This window comes from Lactuca virosa, chromosome 4 (genome assembly GCF_052849685.1).
Source record: "Lactuca virosa cultivar CGN04683 chromosome 4, Lactuca_virosa_CGN04683_v6, whole genome shotgun sequence".
In the NCBI taxonomy this organism is placed as follows: domain Eukaryota; kingdom Viridiplantae; phylum Streptophyta; class Magnoliopsida; order Asterales; family Asteraceae; genus Lactuca; species Lactuca virosa.
In genome coordinates this window covers 286,668,483-286,689,524 of record NC_136429.1, presented here as the reverse complement: position 1 = coordinate 286,689,524, position 21,042 = coordinate 286,668,483, and the positions used below count along the sequence as shown (strand labels likewise).

Genomic DNA, 21,042 nt, shown 5'->3' with positions numbered 1-21,042 from the left:
ACCATGCGAAATGGGAAGATTCCTTGGAAAATAGCCTCTTAGGGCCGGAGTCCCTCTATAGGGATCAAACCCTCCTTAAAAAGGGTTTTATGCCGATTTTTGTAATCAGAAGGTTTTATTCCCACACAAAAAGGCTTTACACTCATGCACACCACACGTAAACTTGTTAACTTAAATTGTGAGACAATCTTCTCAGTACTCCTAGAGTACGGTTTAAAATTCCTGGTAGTTATAACCAGAGTCTCTTGTAGGGAGAACGTGATAGTTGTGTATAGATCTATATTGGGTTTGACACCCCACACCTTGTTGTTAGCTACAGTGGGACCTGCAGGTCTACGGGTGACAAATGTCATAACAATTTTCGGTGCCTGAGAAACGCCATGGCAGGTTCATTCAGTCGTAGTATGGTTATAGCGACTCACATAGGGAGTTAACAACACATAAAGTTTACGGGAATTTTTATAAATCAAAAGGGGTTTTATGTCGATTTAAAATCACTTTTATTATCAATAAGTACGGATATTACTATACACTTTCAGTCTTGGTATTTAAGTCTACACAACGTCCATTAAGGGATTTTCTCAACTTAAAAAGGGTTTTATGCCGATTTAAAACCACTTTTATATCTTTAAGTATGACAAATACTTGTTTATTCTAGGTCCTGGTATTTAGGACCACATAACTTTTATAAGGAAAATATTGGATTTTTCTTGGTAACATACAACTCATTACAAAGATCGGTTTTCAAACTCTTACTATCAAAAGCTTATGAACTCACCAACTTAATTGTTGACATTTTTTCAAAACTACTTGTATTCTCAAGAATTCAGTGAAACAGGAAATCAACAGCGTTTTGAGGATGGGACGATAAATCGTCAAACAGTTCATTTTGTCATCATAATGTAATTGATTTGAATCATGTAAACATATGCTTTGGTGTACCTTTTCCAATTATATTTATGATTGGTTGTAATTACTTTGAGCAATATTATACTCGTTGTTGTGATACTATACATGAAGTCCTCCACCCCCGGACGTTTCCGCCATCCTTGGTTTGGGGGTGTGACACTTTTACCTAAAATATTTCAAAAATCAAATTAAATATTATGCTATAGCCTGAGTCCAAAATGCTTTCGGAATCTCTATTTGAGGTAAGCAAGTCCTTTAATGGTTAGAAACGGTTTTTGATAGTTTTTAAGAAAATCGGTATTTTACTGGTTTTCGATTCTTAAAACGGTCGTATCTTTCGCATATGAACTCCATTTTGGACGTTCTTTATATTTTCGGAAACAGGGAAACGAGTTCTACGAGACTAGAGTGTTTGTTTTTCTCACAACGGCTTAATATGATATTTCAGTTTTTCAGGCGCACTCCTAAGGTTGTCGTTTGAGCTGTTTGATTTATTTGCCAAATTAAACATTTTGAAGTAAGATACCATCTGGTATCTTATAATAGTTGGAATAACTCATTTATTTTATATTAGATGCACTAAAACTCAATGAGTCAATTTATCAAGAGACTTACTGTGAACTTAACCGTTCACAATCTTTGACCTAAATTCCGGAATGTCACATTACCTCCCCGTTAAGGGAATTTCGTCCCGAAATTATTTTGTTCTAGAATATTTAGTTCCACTATCGTTTTGTTCTACTAGTATTTCATTCCAGTAATGGAGAGAGCACCGCTGAAAAATTGCGGATGCTTTTGTGTCATTTGATTCTCACGTTTCCAAGTACACTTCGGCTCTCTACTAGAGTTCCATCGGGAATTTACTATAGGTATTTGGATTTGTTTGAGACTTGTGATTTCTTGATCCATGATCTCCACCGGTTCCTTCACGAAGTGAAGTTTAGTGTTGACCTGGATCTCATCGAGAGGAAAGACAAGGTTCTCATTAGAGAGACACTTTTGAAATTATATACGTGGGAGGTGTTGTGAACTTTGTTGAGTTCTTGATGTAATTTGAGTTTGTAAGCCATCGAACCAACCCTTGTCAGGATTTCAAAAGGTTCGATGTAACGGGGGTTTAGTTTACCTTGTTTTCCCATGAATTATTGAAGTCTATCACCCAAGCACAGAGGCATGTATTCTAAAGTTTGTATCGTTCTTTCACTTTGGTTATCCGTTTGAGGATGGTAGGTTATACTCATATCGAGTTTGTTTCCTAAGAACCTTTACAGTGATTGCCCAAACCTGGAAGTGAATCTACTATCTTGGTTGGGTCCAAATTTTGTTCATGAAATAGCGTGTTCCGTTTTCCTTGAGGTCGAACTGTTTGTCCATTTCTCAAAGGTTTTTTTTTCTTCCACGATATTCTATGGTTTGAGTGCTCTTAACTGAGCATCACGAATTTGGGTGGTTAGATTGGAGTGGGTGGTTAGGGTTAGAGCCTTTACACGAAGAGGCTTTGCTTGCTTTTCCCTGCTTAATGCATTTGCCACAACATTTGCTTACTAGGATGAATACGAGCTTCGCATTCGTAATCATTTAGCAACTTGACATATTTTCGTTATCTCATATTGAGCTCCTTCTAATCTATGATGTGTTAAAGGGTTTTATGGTCGGTGAGCATGACACACTTTGTTCTGTAGAGGTAGCGTCTCCAAATCTTTAAGGCAGACACCACAACTCCTAACTCTAAGTCGTGGGTAGTGTAGTTGATCTTGTTTGGCTTGAGTTATCTGGATGCATATGCAATAACTTTATTGTTTATGTATCAGCACGCATCGCAACCCTTGGTGAGAGGCATCACGAAATACTACAAAGTCTTTTGTTCCCTCTAGAAGAGACACAATTGATGCACTGCACAATAATTGATTCAAGTTCTGGAAGACAGACTCTTGTTTGTCTCCCCAATCGAATTTCATGTCTTTCTGGCTTTGTGCGGTGAGAGGCTTGGCTATTTTTGAGAAATTCTCGATGAATATCCTATAATAGTCTGCAAGCCTTATGAATTGGTGTATTTCATTTGGTGTCAATAGTCAGTCCGAATGGCATATCCAGAAACTTGTAGTGACTGTACCGAGTCCTGAACGGCGTCTTTGGAATGTGTGCTTCTTACACTCTGAGTTGATGATATTCGGATCTTAGATCGATCTTTGAGTAGTAATGGGATCCTTGTAGTTGGTCGAACAGGTCATCGATCCTCGGGAGTGGATATCGGTTCTTGATAGCGCGTATGTTCGACTCTCGATAGTCGATGCATATCCTGAACGATTCATCCTTCTATTTGACAACAATACTGAAGCTCCTCATGGAGAGAAGCTTGACCGGATAAAGCTTTTGTTAAGAAGTTTTTGGAGTTAGCTGGATAGTTTTTGCATTTCCGATGGAGCCAGACGATAAGGAGATCGTGCCACCGGTGCTGCACCCGAGATTAGGTCAATTCGGAATTTGACATGTCTGACTGGGGATACTCCAGGTATATCCTCTGGAAATATACCCGGGTAATCGCACACTAGCGGTATGTCTACGATTTCCTTACCCTTGTCTTGCATATCCACCACGTGGGCCAAGAAAGCGAAACATCTCTTCTATAAACACCTTCTTGCCTTTATGCAAGAGATGGTTCTTAGATTCTTTCTTGATTTGTCTCTGTAAATCACGAGGGTTTTTTTTCGTTGGGAAGGGGGTAGTCAAACGGATTTTTAGTAACATAAGATTCTCTGTTAGATGAAGTGGTAACCAATCAATTTCGATGATCACATCGAAACTTCCAATGGTCGTATGTATTAGGTTGACGTGAAAGACGTGGTTATTCGTGGCCTTTCTGCAAAACTTAGAGGTGTGACCTCTCAAGTTACAGATGTTGCAGATCACACAATTTCCGACATGGTGGAAATTGCACTTAGTATAGTGAGGTAAAGTCCTACAGTAGGGCTTTGATTTAGTGGGTGTGTTTATGATTATAGTGTACACAACCATAGATTTTGGATTGGGTTTGCGATGCTTGAAGTTCTCCTTTGACTTGTCATGGAACTTCCTTTTTGTACTCCCAATGTAGTTCTTTTAAGTTTGTGGGTTCATGGTACCCTGATTGATACACTGCTCAATCAATTGATAGGCCAACTGCTTGGCATTATCAAAGATAGTGGGTTTGGATGTAGTAACAAGACCTTGAACTGGTGAAGCTAACCCCCAGATGTACCTTTCGGTATTTTTGTATTCTGGGTTCACCATTCCCGGGAAAAGGTTTGTGAGGTTGTTAAATCGGGAGGTGTAAGTAGTCACCTATGATCCTTTCATGGTAAAGTTCCAAATTAGAGAGTGTTTGATTCTAGAATTCCTATAGATTTCCTAATCATAGAGAGTGAATTGAAATCCTACCAATTTCAAATGATAGAGAAAGAAGTTTGGAGACTATTGATGGATCGATTGGGAACAATGGGTTTCTCTGCTACGATGGTAGCGGAGCCATTGGTTCTTTGTTCTTCTTTGGGTTTAGGTGAACTATGAAAATCTGAACGTTATTCCAGATTTTTTTTTAATATTTTAAAAATGTATATGTTGTTGTTTTCGGGTTCATATAAGGTTTCTAAAGTACTAGGTTTCTGCAGCGAATCTTGAGAACATCCTTCAATCTCTAAAACTTTCAACCATTGTAGTTTGTCATACTCCTTGCTCAAGGTTGGTTGTTCACCGGCCCGACCATAAATAACATAGGCGTACGTTCCAGGTTTATTTATGGTATGGCTTATGTACGGTACTAACCTTAATTGAGGCGTTTGACCTAAAGGGTTGAGTTGATAGTTTTAGTTGGAGGCATGTTAGAATTTTATTAAGTGTTCTCATCGCGGGTCAGAGTATATATAACTCTTATATGTTATTGTTGGTGGGGTTTGCAGTATTATTAAGTTTTGTTTTGTACTTCCCGACTACCGAGCACAAATGTGGGCCAGACATGAAGTACCGTAAGTAGTCGAGAAGCAGTGTTATAAATATTAATAATACTTTTATTAGAAGCTAGTTGCTATAGTTGTATTCCTCTTTCAAGGATACGAGTTCTCTATAGCCAATTTAGCTCTGATACCAATTTGTCACACCCCCGGTCGAGGCGGCGGAACACGCCGGGTTGTGCGACTAAGTTCATGGATCACAGGCAAATTGAATATATAGCACAAGTACAACAATAAACAAAATAGCATTCATGTTCCATCTTGATATTTGAATACAATGTTTTTTTACAAATAATAATAATAATAATACATGAATTGCCTCAACAAATAGGCATTTAATACAACAGTAAGTAAACTAGGTCACCTGTAATCCAATCTGTCTTGAATGCTTGTTTAGTGTTTTCCTGAGAATACATGTAGTTTTGAAAGTCAACACAAAGGTTGGTGAGTGTCACAGGTTTTCTGCTAACGCAGTAATACTTTTAGTAAGTCTAAAAAGTATTATCTTTGTATGTATAACGATCGTTAAAAACAGTATTTGCAAAGAGTCTTTAAAAGCCAAGAATGTATTTTGATATAAGTAAATTCATGCTTTTAACATGTACTTGTAATAACTCATTGAAAGTCAAAATGAATGCTTTGTATAAGTAACTTCCATACTTAAAACTGCGTTTGTAATGAATCTTTGAAAGCCAAAACGTTATGTTCCATAAGTAATTTCCATACATAAAATGTACTTGTAATGACTTCTTAAAAGTCAAAATGAATGTTTTGTATAAGTAATTTCCATACTTAAAATAATACTTGTAATGACTTCTTAAAAGTCCAAATGAATGCTTTGTATAAGTAATTTTCATACTTAAAAATGTACTTGAAAGCAACCAAACCTATGGTTGTAGTAAGAGAGAGAGAGAGAGAGAGAGAGAGAGAGAGATTCGTGTTAATGTTTTTAGTGAGTTTTATAATCGAGCTATGGACGAAAAGTACCCCTCCCTACGACGCTTCATTGGACGTCGTAGTAACGATCGTAGACACATATCACCTGCTACGATTGATCAGTCGATGGTTGTAGCTAGCAACCGCAGGTGGGGTTGTCGATCCCATATAGATCTATACATATGTACCTCGCTCCGAAGATTAACGATTATAGCAGTGTGGGGCAGGCTAAGTAATTAAACTCAGCTAATGAATAGTAGCGTCTCACTCAAAAACCATTAACGAAAAGTTGTGAATAACTCTCAGCCCTAACTTAATTAAGATTAAGTGTCAGGCATAATGAATTTCGTAGTATAGCATTCGTAAAAGCCGAGTATGGTTGTCGTATTTATAAATGTATAAAATACTCGCTTTTATAGAGAAATTTAGTTCAACATAATGGTCTTTTATAAGTGTGTAAAGCCTCATGCATAAAAGTATTCATGTATAAAAGTCTTTGAAACTTTTAAATACTTTAAACTTGTATATGTGTGTAAAGCTTTATGCATAAAAGTATTCATGTATAGAAGTCTTAAAACTTTGGAATACTTTAAATTTGTAGTATGCATATCATATAAGACTAAAAATGAATGTTTCAAATTAATGAACAGATGTACATGTATAAACCTTATTCATATAAACATATAAATATACATGTATAGTAATATCTTGAACCACTGAAATACTACACAATTTCATAACGTACTTGTTATAATATAAAAATCATAAAACTTTGTATCATGTAGTATTTGTTGCGTGAAATGGTTATTTCACAATAAAATAACCATAATACGTATATGAGAATTTATACTAGTTTATTCGTAACAATATAGTAAATTGTTAAATAATAATATTTTTATAAACTAGGTTTTTCGCATAAAAAGGTAATATATTTGTATAAACAAAATATATAGGCACATGTATTCCCCCCGAAATAATATTGAAAAGGGATCGTAAGCACTCACCCTTGAAGCGTAAGTTCCAATCGTTCGAAGTCGGTTCCTTTTGAGAAACTTTTCGTGAAAGTTGTTATGTGATGTTCGTTGCTCTTAAAGAAAACCACCGAGTTTATTTTTATTTCCTAATAAACCAAATGGTAGTTTCCGTATTAATTATTAAGTATATGGTGGTCTTTCATAAAATAAATAAACTCTAGGGCTTGATTTTGCCAAAATCATACTTCAGGGACTGATGTTGAGAATTATTCTCAAGACAGAGGTTAATCATGTAAAATCGAAACTATTTTAGGATTTTAGGACTTAATTTATTAAGTTTTTCTGAGGAGGGACCAATTATGTTTAATTTTAATGAATGTTTGATTATTAGTTTGACCTTTGACCGGGTCAAAATGAAAACCCATTTGTTTTAGCGGAGCTCCATGACCGATCCACACAAGTGGATCCATTTACAAAAAGGATCAGGGCTCTTACCCTGTTTCTTTGGTTTGATCGGGTAAAGGAACAAAAGGCGATCGATCGACCATATCGCGAAGGCAACGCAATTCAGGTCCGGTGGCTGCTGATCTTTCGTCGAGACCTCTAGTGGTTCTCTCGGTTCCAGAACCACAAGGTTGTGGTCGGATTTAATAGTGGAAGTAGAAGGCAAGCGGCAGCAGCAAGCGGCGCTGGGTGACAGTGGGTGGCATGCTGCTCCATTCCTTGCGTCCATCAGTCAGCCGGTGAGGGAAAAGGGAGGGCGGCGATTGGCAGCCTCCTGCTCCATCGGATTCCTCTTTATTCGAAAGTGCACAACGAGAGGCGGGCCCTTCGTGGGTTTTTCTTATTCATCGTCACCTTCGTCTGCAAATCGGAAGGGGAATCATAAATCGGAACAATAGCAGTCGGCAGTTAGGGGTACACTTCCGGTGCTTGTCTGCTTCGAAGAAGAAGAGAGAAAGAGGGGAGCGACAGCAGGGCAGTCGCCAGCTATTTTGTCGACTAGGGCTGCTGCTTCCTTGGTTCACAAATCAAGGGTGTGCTTTTGGCTTGCTAATGTTCGATTCTTACAGGTTTTCCTCTCTTTTCTTTTTATTTTGATTGTTTTTTTATGGAAATCTGTGGAGGGAAAGAATGTTTAGGTCGATATTTCACAGTGATCGATAGGGCTGTTGGGTTTGATTTTTGATAGGAAATTTTGAGGGAAAATAGCAATCGTTTGAGGTTTTTGGTAATCTATTTACACTCTCTTCTTTGTTGTTTGGCAGTTAACACGAAAGGTGATTGAAATAGGTAGAGAAATCATCGATCAAAGGAGTGTTTGGATGGTTTGTGTTTGAGTGTTCATGTTAATATTAGTATAGGGAAGTGAAGGAGAAGCAGAACAGCAACAAAACTACTGTGAAACCCGTGGGAAAGAAGAAAGAATAAAGATCGAAAGAGGCTTGTTGCCCCCTTGGATGAGTCCTGGCAGCAATTGAAGGACAACAAAAGAAACAGACCCTTGGCGTATGATTTTGTATAAGCAGAAAGTTAGAAGCATCTTGTACAATTGTTGAGTAGTGTGCAAGTTTCATCCCTATTTGGCTGTAAATTTAAGTAAAATAGTTAATTTAAGAGTAAATTCATTTTAGTATTATGTATTTGTTTCATTATGAAATGTGTGAATAGTTTGTAATTAATGAATTTTCATATATATCTTGTTTGGTTTGGATTTAGAAGCATTGTAATACCGTAATTATTTGTGCATTTGGATGAGTATTAATTTATTTTTACTTGTTATATACACTAGCATATGTATTTGAAAAAAATGGTATATGATTTATATAAATATTTATATATTCAGTGTTGTTATATAATTTAAATTTTATAACATATATGAATTGCATGATTATCTCATATTGTATATTTTATCAAAACTCTAGTATATACGTTTTGCATTTGACCATAAAACATATCTCATACTTGTATATACGTACATATATCTAGTACATATATCTAGTCGTTCACGATTTTATAAGTATTAGGCTATTCCACATCAACCGGATTTGGATGTATATATATTATTCTTGATTACATAACTAATAATAGAAATCATGTCGAAATAAATACTTTAATGTTTCGTGATTCAAATCCTGAAAAACGTTTGATTTGTCAACTTTTATAATTACTTTTACCTAAAATATTTCAAAAATCAAATTAAATATTATGCTATAGCCTGAGTCCAAAATGCTTTCGGAATCTCTATTTGAGGTGCGCAAGTCCTTTAATGGTTAGAAACGGTTTTTGATAGTTTTTAAGAAAATCGGTATTTTACTGGTTTTCGATTCTTAAAACGGTCGTATCTTTCGCATACGAACTCCATTTTGGACGTTCTTTATATTTTCGGAAACAGGGAAACGAGTTCTACGAGACTAGAGTGTTTGTTTTTCTCACAACGGCTTAATATGATATTTCAGTTTTTCAGGCGCACTCCTAAGGTTGTCGATTGAGCTATTTGATTTATTTGTCAAATTAAACATTTGGAAGTAAGATACCATCTGGTATCTTATAATAGTTGGAATAACTCATTTATTTTATATTAGATGCACTAAAACTCAATGAGTCAATTTATCAAGAGACTTATTGTGAACTTAACCGTTCACAATCTTTGACCTAAATTCCGGAATGTCACAGTATTACATCCCAAGGATGATGAGACTCATAGTAAGTGCGCATTCCAACCCAATGGTTGTGGGCCGAGAGTATTCCATCCCGAGGATGATTGGACTCATAGTATGTGGGCATTCCAACCCGATGGTTGTGGGCCGAGAGTACGTATTCCATCCCGATGATGATTGGACTCATAGTATGTGGGCATTCCAATCCAATGGTTGAGGGTCGAGGGTATACCATCCCGAGGATGATTGGACCCATAGTATGTTGGCATTCCAACCCGATGGTTGAGGGCTTGGGGCATTCCAACCCGATGGTTGATTGGGCCCATAGTATGTTGTTATTATATGTGTGTTATTGTTGTGCGAGTATTTTGGGGGAACTCACTAAGCTTCATGCTTACAGTTGTGGATTTTGTTCAGGTACTTCAGATGTTTTGGCAAGACGAAGGTGTGACCGTACACATCCTTGGTTTTACAACTGACTGGATCTTGGGAGACTCTGATTTTAAATCATGTTTTGGAAACAATGGTTTGTAAACACTTTTATTAATAAATGGGTTGTTTTGAAAAGTTTAAATTTGTTGAAATTTTTGGGATGTTAAAATATTGATCAACGAGGGATCATATAAACAATTACACGTCACATACATGATCAACACGAGTAACTTGTTAAGCAAAGAAGAAAGCATTTGTTCAAAAGTACGCGATATATGCCTAGATATTACGCGATGTGTTGTAACCTCAACTTTCAAAGATAATCCCAATTATTGAATTGCACGACATATCCATCACTATAACGTGTCGTGATATGGCCTTACTTAGTTTTATATTTTAGGTCATTATCTTAATTATTGTGAGATATATGATTGTATTTAAAGATAAATGATACTTAATATGCTTTGAATTGGATAAATATAGGAAAATTCATAGCTGATGAGCAAAAGGAAAGGATTGGGACAAGAATGGAGCTGATAAGAATCAAATTCGAAAATTACAAAAAATCTGACATTCACTACGCTATTACTCTGACGTTCGTGACGCTAACCAAGGCCAAGAGTTCAAGTACATCGTGGACACTTTAACCCCCAAACGATGTCCACAACATATATAACACAGACCAGGTTAAGATAAACTCGTTTTGAATGTCCAAGAAACCCTTTTGTGCCGATTTCAAGTTGGAGAAGCGCTTTAGAGTGAAGATTTTAATCGGAAGCTAGAATCATTAGGATCTCATTTTGGTTTTCGTGATTATCATTTTTGGAACCTCCTCGGTGATGTTTTATGCTTTTAGTTACTGGTTATGGGGTAAAACCCTCTTTCTTTCACTAGAGTAGATGTAAATTTGAGGTTTCGTTGTGACTCCATTAATCAGATTATTAGTTTTGTTTAATTTATCATGTTAGTTTGTTAAATATTCATGTGTTTTTTTTCTTTATTGCCTATATCCGAGTTAATAGAGTTTAGAGGACCAATCTAACTTTGTTGGCTTGAATTATAGTTGTTAACGATCGTAGAAGTTGTGACTATAGATGGACGAAATCATAGGGTTAGGTTAATAAAGTTGTTAACTTTAATATGTAACACTGCATTAGACAACCAAATTTGTGAATCAAATTGATTACCATGACAACTGGGATAAGTTTACTAATGGAATCTCTCATGAAACGAACTTAATAATAATTGTTCTTATAGTTAATCACATAACCATTTTGTTAATTGTATTAAAATTATAATGTTAGTTAATCAAACCAAGATAACTGACTAGCTAATAGAGGAATCGTTGAATAATACTAATATCCATCGCGCTCTATTGGAATCACCCATAACTAAAATGCGTAATCAAATCTATGCGAAAATATATTTATCTCTCTTGTATCTAAATCTAATTTCCAGTTTTGTTAGTTTCGTTTGTAGTTTAATTGAGTTTAAACAATACTCCCTTTTTTTACTTTACTATTTATCATTTAATTAACATTTGAATTATCTGGTCTGAATCATTCCTATTTCCTTAGTGTACGACACCTTTTCTTACCACAACTGTACTACGCTGTTAGGTTCACTGCCTAGTGTGTGTATCAGTTTAACCGTGATAAAGTAGGATTTGTAAATTTAAAACTAGTTCATAAATATACACATCAAGTTTTGGCATTGTTGTCGGGAACAGTTTCATTTAGTTTGGAATATTTGTTTGTTATTGAACTTTGTAAATATAGTTTAGATTTTATTTTCTTATGTTTATTTTGTTTCAAATAGATTATGGGTTACAGGAACTAGAGTTAAAAGATGAGTCATTTGATGGGATGTCGATTGATCTAGAAAATGATTTGCATGAACTGCAAAGATTGTTGGCAGAAGATTCGAATGAAGAACAACAAGTTGAAACCAAGGAAACGTGATGCGGCTCTCTAATATTTGTGACTTAACTTCCCATGTTTCTAGTTTTTGTTCCGCAGATTGGGGTGACAATTCTCTCTCCGAAGGAAGTTTAGAAGTGTGATGTTTTTCTAGTTATTGTCCAACTAGCTACATTCATTAAAAATTTTGGGAATGAATAAATTCAAGCTTACATGACCGGTTTTAGAAACAAAAAGTCAAATTTCATGAATTGTGTCAAAAAGGGTATTGAATGCAATGGATGATACGGTAACAACCATATTAGAAGTTTATTAACTTGTGAGTCTAACTTAAGACACACAAAAATGATCATTTATTGGTAGGCAACCCCGACATCTAAATAAGTTTGAATTTTTTTTTCGTTTTTTATTTTTATTTGTAGTTTTATTTTGAATAAAGGTGATTTTGAATGTTTTTATTTTTTACAAGTTATTCTTAAGCTAATATCTGAGCAAGACACAAGAATGAGGTGGATTATTACGAGAAGAAAGAAAGATGAGTGATAAAAGATGAGCTGCAAAGATTGTTGGCAGAAGACTCGAATGAAGAACAACAAGTTGAAACCAAGGAAATGTGACGCGGGTCTCTAATATTCGTGACTTAACTTCCCATGTTTCTATTTTTTGTTCCGCATATTGGGGTGACAATTCTCTCTCCGGAGGAAGTTTAGAAGTGTGATGCTTTTCTAGTTATTGTCCAACTAGCTGCATTCATTAAAAATTTTGGGAATGAATAAATTCAAGCTTACATGACCGGTTTTAGAAACAAAAAGTCAAATTTTATGAATTGTGTCAAAAAGGGTATTGAATGCAATGGATGATGTGGTAACAACCATATTAGAAGTTTATTAACTTGCGAGTCTAACTTAAGACTCACACAAAAATGATCATTTATTGGTAGGCAACCCCGACTTCTAAATAAGTTTTATTTTTCTTTTCGTTTTTTATTTTTATTTGTAGTTTTATTTTGAATAAAGGTGCTTTTGAATGTTTTTATTTTTTACAAGTTATTCTTAAGCTAATATCTGAGCAAGACACAAGAATGATGTGGATTATTACTAGAAGAAAGAAAGAGGAGTGATAAAAAAAATAAATGTGGAGGGTACAATCGACATGGGGCGCTGCTGTTAAGAGATCAATGCCACATATAGTAAGATAAAGATACGAGGACCTAGTCTCGATCCTGATCACCTTACGATTGGTCGATTTAATAAACAATGAGAACTTTTTCTTTTTACGACTGATTTCCCAACATTTCAAGACCGCTACACGTTAATCCTTTTCATCTACAGTCACCTTTCACATTAACCAAAATATCCGATTTTTTAAAAGAAATTACCAATTGTTTTGTGGCATAACATTTATTCTTTTCATTTTTAGGTTAATACGGAAACAATAACAAGTGACTTTGCCTCTTGTGTAAGGTATATGGGAAATCGATCATTTACTCAACGACCATTTACTCAAACAAAAATAAGTGACGTCACTTATTTTTTTTTCATGTCAACTTAAAAATGAACAAAATAAATGTCATGTCATAAAACAACCGGTAACTTGTCTTTTTTGCATATAAACAAAATGTGAGGGTTTTTCTAACTCAAGCAAAAGTAAGTGACGTCACTTATTTTTTTTCATGTCAACCTAAAAATGAACAAAATAAATGTCATGTCATAAAACAACCGGTAACTTGTCTTTTTTGCATATAAACAAAATGTGAGGGTTTTTCTAAATACTAGTAGATAAATGAGTAGGATTTTCTACACTTTGTACAATGAAAAAAACTTAGTGTCTTTTATGATATTAACAAAAACAATAACTACAAAAAGATTGGGTTAAATATGTTTAATGACCTTTTCAAATAAAAAAACAAATAACATGATGACGTTACTCGAAATAGAGTGGGGGGAATTCTTCATTTATTTGCATGGTGGATATTAATGGATAGATATGGGCATAAACAGTGTTTTCAAAACATGTTTGAACCATGAACCGGTCGGGAAATGAGGACAAAAGAGGTTCAACGTCAACCAATTTTATGCTAATTTGTAGACTAGATTGAACCGGACGGTTTCTTCAAAATTGACGTTGAACCGGTGTAATAGAACCGCTAAAAACCATTTAAAACGGTTAATTGGACTTAGATCGTTGAATTTTATTTAGTCCGTTAAAAAATAGCCATTTTTCAAAAAAAAAATTGAACAACTCAATCGATCAGGTTAACGTTAACTAGAGTGTACACAACTCGATGGCCGATGCACACAACACTGCCAGATGTAGGAAAATTCTTGCTTTTATACATATATGTATGTAGGAAAATATAAAATATATAACATTTATGGAAGTCGGGTAGAACTGACGGTAAAACCGATTGAACAGGAACCACCCACCAATTGAACAGGAACCGCCCACCAGACTGGTTCAACTAAAAAACCGGTTTCTAAAACATTGGGCTAAACAATAGTGTTGTTCGTTGCTACATTATGTATCTCACGATATTGAATTTTCCAATTCTAGTATTAAAATGGTATTCGAAAGAGCCATAACATAGCCCTTATATGCATCAAACATGTTATTTTACAGTTATACAAAATTGTTTTAGTGTGTATTTTAATCCTCACGTAGATGGTATTCATTCGTTGGATAACATCTACAGAATAAATAAAAATAATAATTTTGCCAAATTGTTATTATCGATAAAATATATAGGAACGTATTATGTAGCAGGAAAAAGAAAAATCCACATAAATATATCTTATAAGATTATTGCATAAATGTTTACTTATGAATTATATGTTATTACCGATTCCAGGTCTAGCAATATCTCATGGGGCATAGAGTTTACATAATTGTTAGGCTGGTAAAAGTTGCTTGGGAAAACCGATTTTGGGTTGGCAGTACCGTCGAGGGCTTACATCGTCGCATGGCGGGTTGGGGCTTTGGCACTCAACACGGGTTGAGGAACCCGTGATTCCTCTCCAACGACTCCATTCTTTTTGAATATAAATCTTCTATTATAAATACATTTATCTACCAATTTAAAACCACATATTTCTTTCATTCAATTCCATTCCATTCCATTCTCATATATATATATATATATATATATATATATATATATATATATATATATATATATATATATATATATATATATATAGGTTCAGGTTCATTTGAAACCATGTTAATTTTGTGAGACCGTGAGACCAAATCTAAAAATAATTTTAAAATGCAAAATAAAAGTAAAAATCCATAAATTATTTTTTTAATTCTTATTTTTGGAACTTTATTTACCTAAAAAAAATATAAAAAATTAAAATATATAAAACAATATAAAAAAAATTACCGTTTTTTTTTTTAAAAATACGTGAAATATTCTAATAGAATATTACACTGTACATATTCTAATGTGATTTTTAGAATGTTAGAATATTCTACTAGATTTGTCAGATATTTACAATATTTTAATATTCTACTAGAATATGTAAAAAAATGTATTTATTTTATTTTATTTTTATTTTTTTTTGGTATTTTTTTTATTTTTTTTTGGAAAATATATATTTCGAAAATAATATTGGAAAAAAAATTTCGAAAATTTTCAATTATTTTGCATTTTAAAAATGTTTTTGTTTTATCTACTAAATGAGTGGCTAGGATTGCGTCTCACGGTCTCACAAAATTAGGCTGTCTCACATGAACCTAACCCTATATATATATATATATATATATATATATATATATATATATATATATATATATATATATATATATATATATATGTAGTTCCATTCCATTTTACTCTATTCTCTCTAAATTCCAATTCAAAATTTGAAAATGGACGTCATTCATAGGTCAGTTGTATATGTAGCATGGTCCAAAATCGAAGAAGTGGTGTTGGCTCTAGCATACGCTAATAGTTTCGATAATAGGCACGTGAGTCAACATAGATCGTCATATTTTTAGTAATCAGTTCTAGATTATTTTCAGAAGTAGCTTGGGTTTGGATTGTTCAGCCCATCAAATATTTTCAAAATGGAAAGATTTGCAGGGAAAAGTGAAGGAGTTTAATGCCTTTTTCACCCACAAGATGAATACCCACGAGCTCAGAGTTTCTGACGAAGAAGTTTTAAATACAACAAAAAATGAGTATCGTAAACACCATAATAAGAAAGATTTTCGGCATAAGGGGCGTGAATTATTTTAAAAATCACCATTCTTTTTTTCCAATTTAAGTACTTCTTTTATATAACACCAGTTGTCCATAAACTATCATGTAATGACTTAAAGGAATAAAATTAGGGTTTTGGAGAAAAACCCTCTGCCACAACGTGGTTCATGGATACCCACAACGTGGCATGAGTTATATGGAACGGGTGTCTCTGGTGAGCTCGACATCGTAGCATGGGGATGGCCATGACATGATAGCTGTTCCAGCCCAAACCTATGATTTCTAGGGTTTCTTCCATATTTAAAGAGCTTAACTCTAGGGTTAGCTCATTTCCCTCATCGTTCACCCTCCTATACTGAAACCTTAGCCCCCATTTCATGTTTGTGAGCTTGTTTAATTGATTGGAGGCCTTGTTCTTGGTTTTTGGTGAAACTTCAAGAAGAAGGAAGTTCATTGTAGTGGAAGGAAGCAAGGAGCTAGCTTGGATCCATCATTCTCTACAAATTCTGAGTTGTTGGAGGTATAAAGTTCACATATTGACCTTTTTTCTTCGTGTTTCAAGTTTAAGCTCATTTTAGATGATTTTGGCCCCTTCCATGACTGCTCTTGGAGTTTTAGGAACTCCAAAGCTTGTTGTGACTCTCAAATGGTCCTTAGGTTCCTGAGAATCAGAAAAGTGCCATGTTTGGAGCTATTTTGGGACCATGAGCAAGTTAGGGTCATATTAAGGACTTAATGGACTTATGGATTAAGATCGTTTCTTATGGTGAGGTCCTAATGGATAAAGTTGGAAATTTTATCCATTAGGTCATTGATAAGGATTAGATCTGAAGTTTTGAGCCTTGATCTGTAAGGATTAAGCTCTTAATAAAGATTTGAGGAAACTGCCAGTTACCACGATGTGGCTAGGGAATGACCATGACATCGTGAGGTTCTGATTCGCGACTGTTTTGTTTATACGTTCCCAAGATGTGGCCAAGGAAGGCCAACGACGTGGCGTAGACTTTGACTAGGTTGACCGTTGACTTTGTGGAGCATTGATCGTTGACTCTTGAGCAGTTTGACTTTGGGTCGAACTTGGATGATTTGGGTTGCTGATTGAGGATTTATCTGTCTTGGTGTTAGTCAGTTCGAGGGATTAATCAACACAAGGAGTTAGAGTGTTGTTGTGCTTCTCCGGTTCTTCACTTCAGGCGAGTTTCTCACTTCCACGTATCCCATTGTATATCCTTTGCATGGTAGGATAAAGGTAATGTTAGAGGACAAGTATGCTAGTTGTCTAGGATAAGTTCTTGTTATGCCTTGTAGTTTAGAACACTTGGTTCTTTGGTATGCTAGACCGGTAGAGTCTTGCATGTTGATCGTATGATACTGTTACGGATTATGTTGGTAGGGTAGTTGGGGAAGGTTAGTTACTAGGATTATGTATGAAAGACTAGTGAAGGACTTAATTGAGAAGTAGTCAACGATAATGTAACTAGGGAAGGCTAGTTGTAAAGGGTATGCAATATGCTAGTATATATTATGTGTTTATGTTACATGATTCTGTGGTAGTTGTAGTTTTGGTTCGTTGTAGTCTAAGTTGGATAACATGATAACTCTTGGTTTAATTCCTTATTGCAATGTTTTTGTCTGATTGTTCCCTCTTGGGTGGATCATCTGTTCGATTGTCTACCTAAACCCTGATTATATATGACTTTATGGATTGTATGGAAGATTAGGATTTGGCCCATGGTAATGTACGAAAGACCATGATATGACTCCTGGCAATGGAGTTTGGGTTGCACATGTTTGCTCCTTTGGCGGGGCCCGTTATGTATGGTCGGGAGGGGCCCATTATGAATGGTTGAGTAGGGCCCGTGAACTCTCAGATTGGGCCCGTTGTGTATGATATATGTATGTGGATATATGTTTTGTTTGCTCGGTGCTAGAGTCGAGAATTGTATGTGGATGCATTGTATGTATGGTGGAATAGCTGGTATACTAGGTAACTAAGTTTTTATGCTTACATTTGTGGATTAAACATTTTACAGGTCGATCATGAGAAGATCTCGGCGAGATTGTACACACGCATTGAAGATTTTCATTTTCGTGGTTTTGTAAACATCAACTGTGATGATGTATGGTTTTTCACCAAATCAAATGTTAATCAATGGTTTTCGAAATAAATGTTTAATTGGTTATTCTGTTTTATGAAGAAAAATCCATTTGTAATTTTTGGGACGTAACATTTTAGCTTTTGTTTGTTGTGTGTAGTATGCTTTTTTTAGTTATTTCATTTGTCGTTTTAGAATTTGGTTTATGTTATTGTGGTGTGGTTTTTTTTAATTAAATGCTATTTTTAGTATTCTTTAATAATTTTTTGTTTTTAAAGATTAAAAAATTATAAAAATGTTATGTTGTATTTAATTTTGCATTTTCTGTTTTAATATAATTAAAAATAGTGAAGTGGCAAATGAGTTGAGTGTGTTAGGAAATATGTTATTTCCATATATTGTGGGTTGAGAAAGATGGAAGAAGGGTGGAGAGAGAAAAACCGATCGATGTGGAACTAAGGCGTGTTTGACAAAACTAACTGGTAGCAGGTATAGCGGGTACCTGGTAGCTAGCTAGTAGCATTTTGTTAACGCTGCGTGACACAATTTTTAGATTTGAAACGTTTTGTTTAAACTAAACGTTAAAAGCTTGTAGTGCCAACCGATGTTTTTTTTGTTCAAAATGAAGTGTTTTGTCGAATGATAAAAGCTAGAAGCTTCCATACGTTTCCAAACGTTCTGTGCCAAACATGCCCCTGATATGGAAATGGGTTGAGTAGTTTCCACTCCTATGACCCTTATGGGTATACCCCATTTGGTCCAAGAATCCACAGTCCAACAAGTAATGGAAGGGGCAAGGCACGAAGGCTGAAAGGCTCAAATGTTTACTAATGTGGTTTCCAAATCTTTACTGTCATGTCACACAGCCTCATCCCATAAGTTGTTCTTTTTTTATTTCCCCTTATTTTTTTGTGGATTGTTGTAGCTCACGTATTTCTTATTCACTGAATTAACTATCTTTATTTCATAGAAAAAGTGTTTTCTCTGTTTACTTAATTTTAAACTCTCATTGTTGCTTCATTTCAGAAAAGTTTATTGTTTGTTTTAGTTCACAAAATGGTTTTACTATATTTAGCTGTTTTGTTGAATGGTACGATTTTGCTACACTTAATTTGAAAGACTTTTTTCTTTTGCTGGTTTTGGGTTAGGATCTTTGACTGTTTTTGTATAGCTGGTTTAGCTAGTGGATAGGAAAGTGTTGGATATATTTTTTTTTTTTTGTTACAAACGGATGCAAATGTTATATTTTGCTTTTATAATTGAAAAGAGCTCAAACTTTCTTATAACATATATGACGGTAATGAGGTTTTTTAAATCCATTGAACTGAAAAATGCATGAAAACATTTTTGTGTCAAGTTTTCAGTTTACTCTATTATGAATAGGGGTGGAATTGGTACGGTACCAATTCATTTTTCTCTAAACCGTGTATCGTACCAACTATAATTGGTATAAAAAAATTTCTACCGGTACCGTACCATGTATACTTGACCAACATGTTTGTTTGGTTCAAATTGGTAATTGTATATACCTACTTCTTTTAATTTTCTATTGTAACATTTAAAAATAAGCAAAGACACCGGGATTTTGATGTTTAGTATAAAAATTAGTTACGTAGTTCTTTTTGTTTACAAAAGAATTCTACTAAAAATAAAGACATCGGGATTTTAATGTTTAGTATAGAAATTAGTTACGTAGTTCTTTTTTTTTTTTTACAAAAGAATTATATTAAAGTAACGCTAAAGTAACGTTTTAATTTTGTGCTTTAACGTGGTAATAACTATCGACTAATACAATCAAATGACTAATATAATGTTATTAAAACTGTAAACACTAAACGCAATTAATAGTTGAAAAAAACGATTTCATTGATATATATATATATATATATATATATATATATATATATATATAATAAATGAATTGGTTGGTACGGTATTACCATAGTATTCAAATTTTTGTACCATTACCGTACCAACATTGATCAATTGGTACGGTACTACCAACCAAACATGTTGGCTACCAAATATATTGACTACCAAGTTTATTGGTTCGGTTGGTACCATGTTGGTTGGTTTTCCATGGTACAATTTTGCCAGCCCTAATTATGAATATTGGTATTCTGGATATCCTTTAAAGACCATCATCTTTATGGTCTTATTTCCCAACTCCTCAAACTTCGGATGATTACAGTTTAGAGGTTATTTTGAAGTTAGAGCAATTATCATTGAATTGAGTTAGTACAATGCCATTATGAGTTTCCCATTAAACGTTCATTTATATTTTATAACATCATGGGTGTATTAAGTATCGGTAGGACAGATAGATCGATGTGGAATCATTGTTGAGACATCTCAGGTCTTTATTTTTCCGCAGGTTATATCATTGTTTAATATTCGGTTAGTGTTGTTGTGCTATAACATTTCAGATCAACTTTAGTTTCTATCTGTATTAATGAAAATTGGTTATAAACTTCAAGTTTAATAGTTTTTCTCTAACTGTTTCATTTATATAAACTTTATGTCATTCATAAAACAAAATGAATATTATTTTTATAACAAAAGGTTTTGTTATATTGCTAATTCAGAGATCAATTATATATTTTTTTGTATTTTCTAAGTTGGGAAACTTCACATTGTTTTGTTAATTGAGTTAGTAAACTTAAAGGATTTAAATAAAAATTAAAGATTTGACATAAAACAAGTGGTTATTCAAAGACAAGGAGTGAAAAAAGAATCACTCAAAAATCTTGAAGATATCGATACGACTTTTAATGGTGGGAGTTGTGATCATGATTTGGTGATACAAAGATTAAATATACAAAAAACAATCGTCCATTTTGATAAGCTATATAGCATGGATGTGGCTCAAAAAAACAAAGATCAAGTGGGGGATTGGATTGATAGAGAAAAAAATACAAACTGTTTC

General features: G+C 34.3%; 2 long non-coding RNA genes across 2 annotated transcripts; one reads left to right on the top strand and one right to left on the bottom strand.

Annotated features, from left to right (window-relative positions):
- Positions 1-5,210: 5,210 nt before the first annotated feature.
- LOC145108361 (uncharacterized) lies at positions 5,211-7,402 on the bottom strand. The gene is made up of 3 exons (XR_013708217.1): positions 7,301-7,402; positions 6,836-6,951; positions 5,211-5,299 (listed from the first exon to the last, which is right to left on the bottom strand). It is a non-coding gene; the product is annotated as an uncharacterized LOC145108361 (long non-coding RNA).
- Positions 7,403-7,740: 338 nt separating this feature from the next.
- On the top strand, positions 7,741-8,526 carry LOC145108360 (uncharacterized). The gene is made up of 2 exons (XR_013708216.1): positions 7,741-7,878; positions 8,074-8,526. It is a non-coding gene; the product is annotated as an uncharacterized LOC145108360 (long non-coding RNA).
- The last annotated feature ends 12,516 nt before the right edge of the window (positions 8,527-21,042 follow it).